General features: G+C 37.2%; 1 non-coding gene across 1 annotated transcript; it reads right to left on the bottom strand.

Annotated features, from left to right (window-relative positions):
- Positions 1–233: 233 nt before the first annotated feature.
- Positions 234–340, bottom strand: LOC116897397. The gene has a single exon (XR_004387441.1). It is a non-coding gene; the product is annotated as a U6 spliceosomal RNA (small nuclear RNA).
- Between the last annotated feature and the right edge of the window lie 630 nt (positions 341–970).

A 970-nucleotide genomic window follows, 5' to 3' on the forward strand; every position in this document is an offset into this window, starting at 1 on the left:
AAATCTCCTACTATTATTGTGTGAGGTGCAATGTGTGTTTTGAGCTTTAGTAAGGTTTCTTTTACGTATGTAGGTGCCCTTGTATTTGGGGCATAGATATTTAGGATTGAGAGTTCATCTTGGTGGATTTTTTCTTTGATGAATATGAAGTGTCCTTCCTTATCTTTTTTGATGACTTTTAGTTGAAAATTGATTTTATATGATATTAGAATGGCTACTCCAGCTTGCTTCTTAAAAATATGGAATGCTTCACGAATTTGCGTGTCATCCTTGCGCAGGGGCCATGCTAATATTCTCTGTATCGTTCCAATTTTAGTATATGTGCTGCTGAAGCGAGCACATAAAGAAACTTTTTTTTTTCCGGAGCTGGGGACCGAACCCAGGGCCTTGCGCTTCCTAGGTAAGCGCTCTACCACTGAGCTAAATCCCCAGCCCCATAAAGAAACTTTTTAACACCTGTGTCCCACAGCTTATATCTTAGTTGATTTCAGGCTAAACTTGAGAACCTAGTATTAGTTATCACAGCATTATTCATAAGACTAAAGACAAACAAACGAACAAACAAAAAGCTTGAATTCATTTAGGATAGAACCAAGTTTCCTCTACAGAACTGCTTCTTAGGAATGGACTTCCAACAGAAGACCTCTCCAATCAAATTTCTTAGAATATAAACCATCAGTTAGTGATTTTACTCAATGTTTGTATGAGGAAACATAGTTATGCCTTTACACTAAAAACAGTATACATGAGGCTACCAGTTCACATAATTGATAAGATGTCAGGATCGTGTGTAAATGTTTTAAAAAGTCATACTGAATGCCAGCAACATGGAAATATATCTCTATCTGTAAGGATGACCTTATAGATGGAAACATGATGTTTGGCTTTAGCCCTTGAAGTCAAAGCCCCACAATATCATACTTACAGTAGCATCTCACATTGGTCCAGATGCTCTTACACAATCCTGAAA

This window comes from Rattus rattus, chromosome 3 (assembly GCF_011064425.1).
Source record: "Rattus rattus isolate New Zealand chromosome 3, Rrattus_CSIRO_v1, whole genome shotgun sequence".
Lineage (NCBI taxonomy): Eukaryota > Metazoa > Chordata > Mammalia > Rodentia > Muridae > Rattus > Rattus rattus.